The sequence below is a fragment of the Parus major genome, chromosome 3 (assembly GCF_001522545.3).
Source record: "Parus major isolate Abel chromosome 3, Parus_major1.1, whole genome shotgun sequence".
Lineage (NCBI taxonomy): Eukaryota > Metazoa > Chordata > Aves > Passeriformes > Paridae > Parus > Parus major.
The window spans coordinates 45753690-45767757 of record NC_031770.1 but is presented as its reverse complement, the minus strand read 5'-3'; the positions used below and the strand labels follow the sequence as shown (position 1 = coordinate 45767757).

The 14068-nt window shown below is 37.0% G+C and overlaps 1 protein-coding gene across 2 annotated transcripts in view; it reads right to left on the bottom strand.

The window, feature by feature from the left end:
* The window catches only part of CHRM3 (cholinergic receptor muscarinic 3), a 265832-nt gene that overhangs the window by 120381 nt on the left and 131383 nt on the right, over window positions 1-14068 (bottom strand). The window contains exon 3 of one of the 2 annotated variants that reach the window (XM_015622919.3): window positions 9029-9129. The exons of the other annotated variant lie outside the window; for it this stretch is intronic. The gene's annotated coding sequence lies outside the window, so the exon portion shown is untranslated. The remainder of the gene's footprint in view (window positions 1-9028; window positions 9130-14068) is intronic. 2 annotated transcript variants of the gene reach the window in all.

Sequence of the window (14068 nt, the reverse complement as noted above, 5' to 3'; positions counted from 1 at the left end):
AGACCGCCATCTACAAATAGAAGCAGGGGGCATTTGGGTTACCGAATCTGAGCTCTTGTCACCTTGCTGCAGAACACACTGCTCTACATTGAAAAAGTTCTCTTTTGATCTTTCCCAAGTCCTGCAAAACCTTGTCTTGGGCATATTCTGGGTCACTGTGTGACAATGCAAATTTGTTGTGCTGTTCCTGAAAATACTTTTCACTTCCCTTTAGATGAATCAAATAAGATAAGCATCAAAGCAACAACAACAACAATTCTTTTCATCGTTAAATTAATCATTTGATTGATTAATTTTGAGAAAGGTTTCAAATTCAAAGAATCAACACACATCAACTGTTCTAGACCTAGCACACAACCATTCCTAAGCTCTGTTCCTTAGCGTCAGTCTGTCAAAACAGTCAACCCGTCAATATAAATTAATACAAGGTATGGAATATCCACAACTAAAAAAATGTAGTGGCATGCTATTAATTTCTTCTTTTCTATCAATCAGTGGAGTAAGTCTCTCAAAGCTCTGCAACAAAGTAGTTAAAGTGAATGTGAGTCTAAATCTCTTCTCTCACACGGTGTACCATTGCATGTCTAAGTGTACCTGCTTACTTTGTTCTCAAACAATGAGCTTCAGTCATAGCCACCTATTCAAGATCCTCACTAAAAAGGTATTGTAAAACATTTTGAACATGGAAGAATATTTTTTTGTTTGTTCGTTTATTTTTTTCCTATGCAAACAATTGTATTAAGTTAGATTTAAATCAATATGGGGACAGATGTTGAGAGTCACTACACCAGAGGTTACGATCATTTCTGCAAGCGGGTCCCAATGAAATTCAGGCATTTTTTCAGGAGATATGCACTGGCATGAAAGCATAAGCTTTGTAATTCCCCCAGCACCAGGCAAATCAGCAATGACCATCTTGCAAGAGCCAACTGTGAACCTCACTAGCTTTCATGCACAAGTGATGTACAGTGCCCAAGAACTGAGTACAAATCTCAGTTTTACAATGGTGTCTACAATGGAAAAAAGCTTGAAAAATCTCAGAGAAACAGTACAAATGCAGCTTCTTTGTCCAGACCATCTCCTTTCTTCCTGCATTCTGTGCTTCAAAGCAACATTGATTACTGACTGCAGCTGGACTGACACCTCCAATGTGATATCTGCAAATATTTGTATTTTGATAGCAGCCACTAACATGACACACACTGCATTCCCCACAAAACTCATAGGATAAATAAGAAAACAACAGTAATACGGCTAGTGTTATAGAAATGTAGTATGTTTTACACTACATCTTTACACAGTTAGGGAACTTAATACACCCTGAAGTATTTCTGACTTTAATGCTGCAGTATTTAATTTTCAATTGCTCACCACAGTGGTTAAAATAATAATAATAATAATAAAAAAAAGAGTATGATTTGAGGGGATATTTCAAGACAGTGCTAAAAATCATGAGAGGCAATATGAAAAGCACAAATATGAGATGGGAGCAGCCATTCAGAAAAATATATCTAGAAAAACTGACCAGGCAAGGTGTTATTGTATGTACAGAAGACTGAAAATATTTTGTTATGAAACTTTTGGACAATTTGGAATTAAAATATTTTCCTTTCCACATTAATTGTTCATATGAAAGCTGAAATTACTTTTAATGACAATGAAACAGATTGAGTGGACTTACAAGTTTGTTTGCCTGTGACTCACACTTTGAGTAAAACACGTCCATCTACTGCCTTGCTGTGACTCAGAGCATGGCTGGGTGGCAGTGCATGTGAAGAGAGTGTGCATGATTAAGTGCTGAACTAGTGAAGTTAACAAATTTGCAAATTCCAAACAAATCCTCACTTCAAAGTTCCTCATTAAAGGAATTCCACAGTTCCTCACTGCTTTGGCTATGCACCTCTATGACAACAATATAAACATTTCAGTGAAACCCTAAGGGTATATTTCTATGATAATGACTGCAAGTTCCTCCCTAAGTCCTTGCACAGGAAGGTTTACAAGGATAACCTGATTGTCACCTTGTGAACCATGGGTCTGGAGAGGGGCAGGCAATGCAAGGGCAACACAGCTGCAATGAGATCTGGGAAAAGGGACAAAGGGACTACTGCCCTCCCACCCCATGTCTCCCGTGTTTGCCATCAGCCCGAATTTCTCCAAGGACTCTTGTTTCTTTGTTATTATCAAGCAATCAGCCCTTAGAGTAGGGCCTGAACCATCTTAGCCTCTGGAGTTTATTGATTCTATTTATTTGAGATTCAAACATACAGGTACCTACAGAAATATGAACTTCAATTGCACAAAAGTTGCCAATTTTTAACGAGGAACTGCCGTTTTATTCACAAACCATCCCAACCAGAGAGCTAAACTAAATATGTGGTGATATGTGCATCTTAAACTCATTAAAATAACTATAATATACATTTATTAAAAATTAAAATTTGTATCTATTAATTGTAAAGTTGGTCAAAGGGGATAAGAGACAAAAAAGGAAAAAAATAATTACGGTGAAGTTTGTCTAATGAAAATTATTTTTTAATATCTTTCATAGAATCATAGAATAATGTGTTGAAAGGGATTTTTAAAAGTCCTCTAATCCAACAGCCCCTGAAATCAGCACACACATCTTTCAATTGATCAGGTTGCTGAGAGTCTCATCCAGTCTGGTCTTGAGGACTGACTTCTAGGGATGTGTCATGCACAGCTTCTCAGGGCAATGTGTTCCAGTGTTTCACTACCCTCATCATAACAAAAAAATTCTTCCTAGGTCTAGTCTGCATCTTCCCACTTCCAGTTTATAACCATTAACCCTTGCCTTATCTCAAGGCCCTGATAAAAAGTCTAACCCCATCTTTCTTGTAGGTCCCTTATATGTAATGAAAGGCTGCAATAAAGTCTCCCTGGAGTTTTCTCTGGGATGAACAAACCCAAGTCTCTCAGCTTTTCCATAGGGAAAATGAACTCCAGCTCTGATTATTTTCAGGTTCTTGTCTTCCCTGAACTGAGATCTGCACAGCTGGACACAACTCTGCAGGTGGGGTCTCACCAGAGTGGAGGAGAGGAGCAAAATCCTCCCTTGCCCTGCTGGCCATGGTGCTTTGGATGCATCCCAGGACACGGTTGTCTCTCTGGATAGCAAGAGCACATTGCTGGGCCATATCCAGCTTTTCACCCACCACTATGCCAAATTTTGGAGAAAGTTAAAAATAATACAGAAAACCTCTTATTTGCCCCAGTACAGTGACTTTGGTATTTCATTAGAGTTCATTGCCTCTTTTGCTTAACCACCTGGCAACTATTTAAAGTAGGAACAAAAGCTAGTTTCGAACTGCAGACAAATAATATTGGAGGGGAAAAAATTCTGTAAAGCAGAAAGGAAAAAGAAATATTTCCTTAGTATACACAATGAAACTAAAACCTTATTCAAACATTAATGAAAAAGCTTAGAAATTTTACTGAAGAATTTTTTTCTTTAGACTTTTGTAACTAAGTCTCTTTTCTTTTTTTTCATGAAACTTTTAAGTTCTGAATCAATAGAAAACATGTCTAAACCTTGATATTTTGTGCTATCTTCTGTCCTCAAGGTTTAGCTAATCTACTTGAAACTCTCAGGTCAACAAAATTTTTATTTAATCTAGCATTAGTTTCAATTACTGTTGCTTTTTGAAAGCACTTAAAAAAAAAGTAAACATTTCCTAAATTAGGAAAAAATATGTGCATGGCCTCTTTTTATGTATTCCAGTAGTCTTATTATCTAGCTGCAAACATTTATTTTTCTAAGTAAAAATAGTTCTAATAACTTAAAATTAAGTGATGTGAAATAAAAGACACATTTTAGACTTAAAAAGGGATTAATTTGAAGTTAATGGTTTTTATAAAGTTGACTCTAAAGTGGAAATAAGTGTTGTATATGGGATTGGACTGCTTTTACTATACAGCCTGTTTCAGCTCCTGTAAGCCTATATGTGCTTACACTATCTCTACAGAAACCCATACTGCAAAGCTGTCAATATTAGAGGAGCTTGGCAGCACAGATTTACTGCCCTCCTTCCTCTCAGGAACGACAGCCTGATTTAATTCTGCCTGTAAAGTCTTGTCACGGGGTGAAAAAGGCAGGCAGAATAAATCACTCTTACAATTAGATAGTTCATTAATGTTTTCCAATAGTATCCTCTCCTAGAAGACACATTATCTTCATATCCAATCAGGCTCCCTTGCCTCCAAGTTATCTTTACGGAGTAGGGAGACTAATGGATTCTGTTGCTTGTGTCGCAGTCCCTGCTCAACACTTAGCCCTGCAAGCACCCTGGGAAGAGCAAGCAGCATAATTCAGATGAGCAGACTCTAAAATATTCCTACGGAAGAAAGCTTCACCCCCTCCTTTGTTTTGATACAAAAACTTCAGGCTGAGCTGAGAGACTGAACTCCAGCAGGAGTTTGATAAAGCTGAACACGTGTGGCACAGTGATGGTACTCTTCTGTCACAGCCTGCTGCTCAGTGTTAGTCACCCATAATAAAGCACTGAGAAATCAAGGAAGAAAGGCAAATAAAACTATAGTGATCTACTGAACACAAGGGCTTGGAACACAAGATGGGAAAGAATTACTGCTGTTGCAATGACAATACTTTTAATTATATATAGTCAATGAAAAATAAACTATTAGAGAGAGAATAAAATACTTGCAATTAATGGAAGTAATGTAATGTTCAAACTTAAATGAAGTATTTTTCTCTTGAGGGTTTGGCTGTACTATTTTATTTAGCTTAATGTAATTTAAATTATAAACAGAATGGTTTTGTAAGCCCCCAGAGAAATGTACTTTATTTATAATGTATTTCCTTTGAAGTGGTTATGGAAATCATGCTCTTCCTGAAGTCTGTATTTCACACACCACCTACAGCTGCAAGCTAGTCAGTCCTCACAAGTTAAATATGATCTGTCTGGTGAAGTGCATTACAAGAAAACCTGAGATTTTTTCTTGAAATTCCAGAGGAAACAAAAATTTGTAATTCTGCAAACTAAGTCTTCCTTTCAAAAAAAGTTATTGAAAGATCTTTGTTGATAAAAGTTATGTTTTTTTTCAGAGGGAATGGAACTCGGCCATAGTCATTTCACTTGAGTTTTTAAAGCACATAATGAAAGAATAATTGTTTATACTATACCCTAGAGAGAGTTTCAGCTGGGAAAAAATATAGTTTGTATACTTCAATTTAAACACATAAATATTTCTATCTTTCATTTAAATAAAAAAATCCTTAAAAATTTAATTATAGTATAAAGAGAAGTCTTTCTTTCAGGAGGACAACGACAAATGCCTAGTTTGTGTCACCTTTTTTCCTCCAAGTAATTAAAGTTATCTATTTGAACATAAAGAAGCAGCTATGAATGAACAAATGGAACCCCAGCCTATGTGTTCTCACCTTCAGCTACTGCATCAAGTTGGTTAAATAACTAGAGACAAAGAGGAAATTGTTTCTAAAAAATTAATTTTGGCCATTAATCATCTTTATAAAGCATAATAGTACCTTACCCTCATGGATGAACTGTTACCTTAACAGGCCAGCACAGCCATACAATAGGCTAAGCTGTGATGCTTCTCCTGAAATAGCATCACACAAGTCACTTCAAAGGGAATAGACAATTAAACACTGTAAGATTTGGCTGACTCTGCAACTGCTTACAGCATGAGCTCATGACAGCCACAGTCACAGATTACATGTGCTTGGGAAAGACCCTTCCTTTTGCCAAACCTACTCTTCTGCTCTAACCTACTACCAAAATGGATAAATAAACAAACAAACAGAGAAACAAACTAAAATACAGGTTTTCATTAGTCTTGGATTAAGAGCTTGGAATAATTTTTCAAGGGTAATATTTAGGAGAAAATATTTCTTTGTAACTACTCTATAAAACAAACATCATTGCTCTGGTGTTAATTTCTCATGGAGTTGGTTGATTTTATCAATATCACAAAGTTTCCAGTAGATATATAATCCATTAAAGTATTTACAATCAAATTTATGAACGAATATGAATTATTTTTTACTGCTGTGGCAATAAGCACCGTAGGGACCCCAGGCAGGTGCAAAGGAATATAACATGTCTATACAGGAAGAGACAGGTGGACAATAAAAAAATATACAGAATACTGCTCTTTATTGCCAAAAACCTGGCCTTTTTAAGCAGCTAGCCACTTATCAGTTTAGACAGTTTTAAGTCACGACAAGCCTGAGCCAAGCAACCACCCCACAGCACGATGTGGACACGATGTGGACACGATGTGGACAGCACTTCTCTCACATCCCTCACGTCTCTCTACCCCAATTCCAGCTGAATCACGCTCCCACAGCTCCCTTCTGCTTGGCCTCAGTAACAGGGAGAGACACGTTACAAAGCATTCCCTTTAAAAAGCCTCACCTACCGGTAACATCTTACAAATTGGGTTTTTTAAAGTAATCTTTCTCCACACGCTACTGTACAAATCTTTTAAGAAAGAACATTACCTCCAGCCCTTCTTAGATCAGACATTATCCAGTTCACTCTTGAAAGTGACACCAATTGTGTCAGAAATTGCACTTGGCTTTAGAGATCCAAGATGTACCACAACCATTGCAAACATCTATGCTTTGCTAAAAGCACAAGTACTACTTGCTTTGCATGAGAGATGCACATCGTCGTGACCATTATCCTTGTGTTTGAAGCGAGATTTTAAGATTCTGGCAGCCCAGTCTAATGTACCTGTGCTGAGCAACATAATGCTGCTCCTCTTGATGAATGCGACATGGTCAGAACAAGTGACAAATTCTGTTTAGTGCACTGCACACTTGTGGGTAGTAAAGAACATTATTTTCTTATTTCTTGATAGATATAATCCCCAAAGAGGTAGCATGACAGCATAGTGTAAATCTAAAGCAAACCATTAGATCTATTTGCGTGAATGACTTTGTTGCCATTAATTTATTATCAATAAAAAACCCCAAGCAATAGATATTAATCCCTGGCTTTCCTGAATATGGATTATATGGCTTGGTGCTTTAACCCTTCTTTTTTTGCTCACTGTTTCCACACATTCCTATCAGAGTCTAAGTGACAAATATAACATGTCTATACAGGAAGAGACAGGTGGACAATAACAAAATATACAGAAGCTAACCATATCATTTTAGACACTTTCTTTATTGTTTTCCTTCCACATCAAAACTGCGCAGGTATTTTCAGGTATCCTGAAATTCAGCATCCATTATAAAATTTTCTGCAATGGAACAGTTGTGCCACTGACACCTGCAAAAAAGACATTCGCCCATTCTCTTCAGACTCAGTATCCTCTCCAGCATAATAAATGTCTTTTGGGATTGCTTCCCTACCCAGCAGCTACAACTGGGAAAGACTTTGGATACTCAAAACAGAAAATATGAATTTCTTTTCCATTCTGGAGATAGCAAGCCATTTATGAATTATGATAACTTAAATTTAATTTTAACCACCAAACCAGAAAAATATATTTTCAGTACTTAGAAATACTGCCATCCTAGGAAAACAAAAGAAAATAAGAATCCCAAACCACAAGCTTTCACTTTTTGCAAAATACCTGAAAAACATAAAATTAAAGCTGGAAAATGATCAAAACAACATGAAAGTCAGCTGTGTATGTAACAGCATGTACCTTGTCATTATTTCAGGATAAAAAAGCAGGGATAAACATTGTTACTCGATTCATCTGAGGCACCTGCTGTTAAAACTGAAGCCATAAAAAATTCAGCCAGTACATTCTGAAAATGCTTTACAGAGATGACTTACTTAGAAACCTTTTCCAGACAGAACTGAGTGATGGAAATCTCAAGATGCTCCAGGAACAATCACAACAAACTTTCAGAGTCACAGTTCCAAAAGAGAGCGTGAGGAGAGCTCTTTGTGATGTGCAGAGACTGTGCCAGCATGTGTAAACACAGGCCATCTAAACCACTGCTATGCACCCAAGTTGACAGCTAATTTCCATAAAATTAGAAATGCAAACCAAGGTAGAGCTTTTACAGTTTAAGGAATGTAAAGGAAACACCAATGATAATGTAGACATAAACTCTGCAGCTTACCAATTCATGTGAATTATTTTAAGTGCCACTGCAACTGAGACAATAAAACAGCATAGCATACAAGGGAGAAAGCAGTCAAGAGACAATAAATGCTGGCAATTTAATCAGAACAATTTAGTCCTTTGCCTAGGTCTGCTATCTCGGAGGGAGGTGACTTGTTGAAACTAAATGCAGCTAGCATATCAAAACAAAAAGGAAAAATACACTTTTCAAGAAATTGAATATAAATCACTGGATTTGCAGCTCTTCTATAGCAAAACTGCACAAGTTTATTTATTCTGCAGAAAATCCTGGTGATAGAATATTGGCTACATTTTATATTTTGTCTGAAACTCATAGAAAACTTGAAGATTTGTGCAGAAGCTCAAGACGATCAAGAGAGATAACTTGAAGGCATCTTTCTTCTGACTATTAATACCATGATACTCTTCTACTCTTCTTAAGACAAACACAGAGGTTCGTGCATGCAAACCTGTTCAGCCTAGCTCTTACCTGGCTAGCTCTTATTCTGCTAGCTGTGTGCCTATAATAACAAGAAGATCAAGGTTTGCTAGCTGCTTCAGAACTCATTCAATTTCTCTGCTGGGCTTATGCCCAAGCTGAATTTTCCACCACTGCGGCTGCTACTAAAGTTAGTTCAGGTATGCCAACAGGAATTATGGGCATCACGTGTTGCCAGCACCTGCAAGTACTTAAAATAGATGTGGCAAGAAGACCAAACACATTGTGACATATAACAGTCTAGTTTTGTGCTTCTGTTGACAATAAAATTCACCAAGAAGTTGCAGGATCTCAGTGATATTGTAGTCCATAAATTCCAAAAGACCCTGACTCCACAAAGTGAGCGCTGTTGCCAAAACCCAGATGTTTCCCAATATGTTGAATATCTTAAAAATATAGTGTGGCTGTAAATAGTTTTTTTTGGATTTTACCTACATGGTCCAGTGAGGATCATCAGAGCAGCTAGTTGGATCAGACACTGTAATTCTGTGAACTCCACTTTTGGAAACAAAACTGGTACTGTGTCAGCATATGGGCTGTGAACAAAGCAAAAGATGGAACAATTATTAAAATAGATTATAGAAATATGGGGAAAGCACAGACATATAAGCCAAAAGGCCTCATTTGGAGCAAGACAGAAGCTGTTAATACTTTTTACTGCCAAATAATACTTGTTCTTTTTTTTTTCAATCTGGGAGCCCTAGTTGGAAAGAGAACTCAAGCACACATTTTTCATACAGAGATCTGGAGCAGTGGTAATAAGATGGTACTGACAAGCCTTTGGGCTGCTCACACCTATGTCCAAAGTATGATCAGTATTTTCAGATGATTTTTTTTCCCCAAACCTGGCGACCAAACTGGAGTGAAGTTTCCAATATAGTACAAGCAGTCATACATATAATCACAGAATACGAGGTTAGATCTTTCCTGAATAAAACAAAATTTGGACAAGACAACCCAGAAAACTGTCCAGCTGAATTTTAGAAGTGATCAGTGCTGGAGGATCCATCACTTTCCTGGGAAGCTTGTTATTTTAAGGCTGCAGCTGTGCCAGCAAACAAACATCTCCCACACAGAGGAATGATCAGCCCATTCAAACCAGAGAGCAGGTTGCTCCAAAGGTAGAATAAAGAACTGGGGTCTCCTTCCCCAAATGAGGCAGTCTTTCAAGCTAACCACTTTAGAAAGTTGGCCTGGAATATAATTTTTCATGTAAAAAATGTAACAGAGGAAGCAAAAATATTAATAATTAAAACCTAAACGAAACACTTTTCTCTGCAGAAGTTTTATATTTCTGAATTCAGAAGTGTAGAAGAAAGATTAATGACTGACCACCATGTTTCTTCTCATTATATATAATTAGGGCCAATTAGAACCATGTGCCATTATTATCCCATTTATTGCATGCCATTGTAGCCTAAGGCTTCCAGACCCTTTAGAATAACTTAAACACAGAAGAGTGAGTCTAATTAAGACATTTGAGTTTTTCATAGTGTCTCAGCCTTTACCAGAATGCCAAGGGATTTTACTCCCGGGTGTTATAAAAAAGAGGGAACAGACCAGAGAGGGAATATATTGGCTATGCTGCATGTTCAGTTTCTCAGGAAAGGAAAAAAAACCCAAAAACAAAACCACCAAAACCCAACAGCAAGAAGAAGGGTTTCTTACAAAGCAGAGATGATATGCCAGTTAATTTTCAGAGGGGAAGAAAATACACATTCACTACCCATGTACATTGCTGCATGCCAACCCAGCACTTGTAACACAGCTCTGACAGACTTTTAACCATGAAGATCTTCCCCCTCTTCCAGTAAAACACTCTCCTGGAAGAAAGCTGCTCCCTCCACTCACCCTGTACTGTCACAAGAAGTGAAATGAGTGGAAGCCAATCTGAACACCCCCTTAAACCAAATGAACCCAAGAGAGGCGGTATTTTAATGAATGAACAGAAAGGAAACACATTAAATATGGCCAGAATTTGTCTTACAAGGACTGCAAAGAAATTCTTAGCTGGACATGTCAGTGTGGCAACACTTTTGTAAGAGCAGGCTTTGAGATGGACCCTCTCAGCTCAGGATCTACACTTAGATGAGAGACTATCACTCCAAACTCCTTGAAACATTCATTTTCCTGGGCATTTCTTTGCCTAGCTATTACCCCACTGTAATGCTGTTACACTTTCAATGTAGAAGAGTAATTCAAAAATCTCTGCTATGTGATCAAACTCAGTTTTAAATAACTTGCAAACTTTTAATACTGCAAAACAATTGAAAAGAGAAGCCTTTTTTTTTTTTAGTTAGCTGAGCCTCCTTTTAGTTGAGGAAATTAAGTTTCTGGCAATTAAAATTTGAATTTTAATGATTTCTCCCTTATCAACTTATTATGCTTTTACTTAGCAAAAAAAATAATTTGTTATTAAATTAGGTTTTCAAGCTATTCTCAACTAAAAAAAAAAATAAAATATTCCCAATAATTTTTTACAATATTTTAGTTTTATGCCATTACTACCAAGAATCCACTTTTGCCCTCCTAATAATGCAGGTTGTGACTCAGAGCTTTGGAATTCATTGCCTTAATTTGCAATAAACTAAGTCTCGTTAAATAAGCTTGAGCTGTTTGTATATTCAGCTACAAAGCTAATACACTCTGCTTTTATGGACAGTGACCAAGGCCAGTTGACAATCCAGCTTGTGCAGAACATCAGGCTCCAGTTGAAGAACCCTGTCAACAACCTCCCCAAAGCCCCATTCCAGCTACCAGCATGAGCCCTGGCCCTATTTAAGCCATCATCAGCCACCTCTAACCTCATTTACTAAGTCTGTGCTAGAAAATTTAATTTGGGGGCTGCTTCTAGGCATTGGCACCCAAACTCTGCCATAAAACTGTGAGAGTGGTCCTAGCAGGATTTTAGCTTGGATGTGGTCTGGGAGGCAGCACAGTCAAGGAATGTGAGTTACACTCTGCACACATGGGCACACTACGAAGAGGAGAGGACTGAAATTTGTGGCACTACAAATACAGCTGTGATTTCAACGGGAAAAAAAAAAAAAAAATAAGCTGTGGTCAGGACAGGCAGGCACTCAGTACTCCAGGTACAGAACTGAAAATCACATTTTATGGCTTGTACAATTCCTTTCCTATATTCGTGAGAATCCCTGATTAAAACAAGAAGAGACCCAGTGCTGCCTTTAGCTTTTTATTTATATTTAATAAAATCTCACTTGAGACTACAATGTCAGAAAAGCCGCTAAATAAGAGAAGTACTTTTGTGGCATGAACTATGGATGCAGTAATTTTTACTCTGTTTACTTGAGAAGACATTTACATGCATTGACTCTGCACTGAGAAAATTAGCTCCTGTGTCTCACCAAGTAGGTTCCTCTCTAAGGAAAATCAAATTCACAGACTGGTAAAACTTTATACATAATAAGGTAAGTACTTCACATGAGTGTGTATCAAGAGAGATAAAGGTGATCTCATGTGTTGGGATCTTTTAACTGAATAATGTTCAATTTTTGCCTGGCTGTGAGGACATAAAAAAGTCTCCAAAAATTGACTTAGATATTTTTATTTTCTTGCTGAAATAACCTATTAAAAATCGACACTTCTACACATCACATTTTTGCAACCTCAAAAATGCCTACAGAGAAACCTAAATAGATAAAAAAGCATTTTAATAGTTGAATGAATTTGGATGAGAATGAATATGATCCTATGCAAAAAAAAAAAAAAAAAAAACAGAAAAAAGACAATTTCTATTTCCAATGGGCTTTAAGAGCAGAAAGAAAGAGTAGAAAATATTTTGACATAAAAAATTCTGCAAGCTGGAAGAAGCATCTCTGCCTTGCACTTATTTCATTGGATCCCATTAGAAAGAGCTTAGTATCATTCTGGACCAAGACAGTATCAAAGATGGATAGTAAAGATTGCAACTGCAATATTTGAACACTTGAAAAGTGTCACCCCACTGATACAACAGAAAAACACACAATATGCAGGTCGAAACAGAATTCCTTTGCTGGGACAATTTCAATATCACAAAAATTCATCCAACTTGCTCTACTTTTATTTTCTCAGGATGGCTAAACAAAGTAATTTTATGCTCCTTTCATTCTGTTTAAAAGAGTTAAAAACTAATGATTAACATCCTGATTTAGAACAATATTCTTGGTGAAGACATGTCAATTCACAGTATTGTTTTAGCCAACCCTCTTTCAGCTGCTGAAGAACTAGAAGCTTTTATTTTAATTTGGAGTTCCAAGGAGTATGGTAAAACAAAATCCAAACATTTCAGGTATGGTTTTAGTTTGGCAGTCTCATAGCTCAAAAACTGTTCAATCTAGACATATCACATTTGTTTCACTCTAGAACAGTGACTTCAGTGTTTAATTGACAAAGCTGAGTGCCTGTTATGTAAATACTCAGGACTGCTCAGCATAAAGGTGTTCAACTCTGTTCAGTTCACATACAAAGGATCTCAGAAGTGCACTACAGTGTCTGAATAATCAGTAGAACAAGTAGCTAGGAAAAAGGAAAACATTAGGGCAAAACCACTAGAAGAATACTTCAACCTAATTGCTCTATTACTTATGTTTTCTACATATCTGGCATACAGCCACAAAAGCTTTTTAAAATTTGCAAAGTGATTACTCTCTCTCAGATTGCTGTTCCTTCAGGTGCTTACTGATACCTGCCTACTAGTGTCTCTGACAAAGATTATTATTTTACACTGAAATCTTTTAAATGTCATGTATAATTTTATAGGACACTAAGAGATAATAATGGTTAAACAGACCAAAACAGGAAGCTCACTATTTAGTGTACAGTTATCAGCATTAATAATTTAGGAAGTGGTTCCACTTAACTTTAGATATCTTTGCAGTTACAGGCATCTACCCCTGAGCTGCAGAGTTAACACAAGAAAAGCTATCACAACAAAGAACCATTCAACAGCGCTGATGTGTTTTACTTGTTGGCCCTAGGTTGAGACAAAATAAGTTTTATGAAGAATCTCACGTTCACCATCCATTATGCGCACATCTAAATCTGTTTTGATGAATCCCTTACTGAGTGTTCATTTCACATGATCACATACTGATATCCTTAATTGTTTCTAGCAATCCCTTCCATCCTGTGTTTAGTCTGTAAATATTCCGACCCATCCAGCCACTTAAAGTGAGATTAGGCTCCACTATACATACACATGGAAGAAAAAACATACCCCTTCTTGTGGAGGACAGGCTTATCTGAAAAAGATGTCCCAAGAACATACTGCTCCATTTATTTCACACAGTTTCACTTGAACAGTTACTTAAAAGTTTCAAGATATGCATGACTCCCATAATGATAGCCTTTTCTCCACCCATCTCTGCAACTAATAAATCCCTCCAATGTGGTTTTTACTGTAACTGATCACTCTAAACACAGAAAAAAAACAAGTCTCACAAAACAGTAGACTTTTCAACATTTGAGGAA